This window comes from Phaethon lepturus, unplaced genomic scaffold (assembly GCF_000687285.1).
Source record: "Phaethon lepturus isolate BGI_N335 unplaced genomic scaffold, ASM68728v1 scaffold6267, whole genome shotgun sequence".
Taxonomy (NCBI): Eukaryota; Metazoa; Chordata; class Aves; order Phaethontiformes; family Phaethontidae; genus Phaethon; species Phaethon lepturus.
In genome coordinates, this window is record NW_010551028.1 from 5,355 (window position 1) to 6,347 (window position 993).

Here is a 993-nt window from a genome sequence, read left to right on the forward strand (position 1 = left end):
GTAAAACAAATGCTGCTATGCTGCATGATTCTGTCAATATTTGCACCAGTAAAATAGATGTTGGGCTGAGTCCTTAAGGTAAAAATAATTTAGAGAAGTAACATGTCATCCATGAGGTGTTCCAAGAGGAATCTTTCTAGATTGTGCCTTTGGTTACCTTTTGGTAAATGCACAGGTTCTGGTGAACACTGGTTTGAGCTTCTCTCTAAACACAGAATCAGTGAGATTGGTTTAAGAATTGCTTGAGGCCAAAAATATTGTTAAAGGCTTGAATATGTTGATGGCCTCTGTCTAAAAATCACAGTTGTATTTTTCTTGCTGGTAGAATAGTTGTATCCAAGATTGCTCTAAACAAATTGAGGATTACCCCTCCTCCCCCTGCCTCTTTTTTTTTTTTTTTTGGGGGGGGGGGGGTCGTACATTTGACCTCTCCTCTCATGCAGTCCTTTTCAGTGTTTCCAAGTCCATCTTGATTGCTATATGAAAAACGCATGCAATAAAAATGCTTTAGGTGAGAAGGGTGGGGATATTAACATGAGACATACTAATGGATAATATAGTGTTTGAAATTAAATTCAGGAAGTCTTCCAAGAAAGTTGAGGCCAAATTCATATTATTCCTGTGTGCTTTCCCCCTGAAGCTAATTAATGTTTTCAAACATAGCCATGTGACGTCATGTCTTCATTTTTTAACTGCATCAGAAAAAAAATTCTTTAATTTCTTAATTTTAATATTAAAAATCACCCTAGATATTTTTCCTGGATTTTGTTTATTTAATAATTTAAAATTTTCTATCCTGATCTCTATATGATGTAGGAACATGGAAGAATCATTAGAGGCAGGAATGATAATAGGAACATTGAAGTAAATGTCTCAGCAGAAGGCTGAGAGGAGAAGGCTCAGCAGAGAAGGCTCGTCGAAAAGCAGAATTTTCTCCAGAAAATTCTCCAGAAAGTGGCCCAGATGGAGAGAAAGAGGGTCTTTCTTCCATGG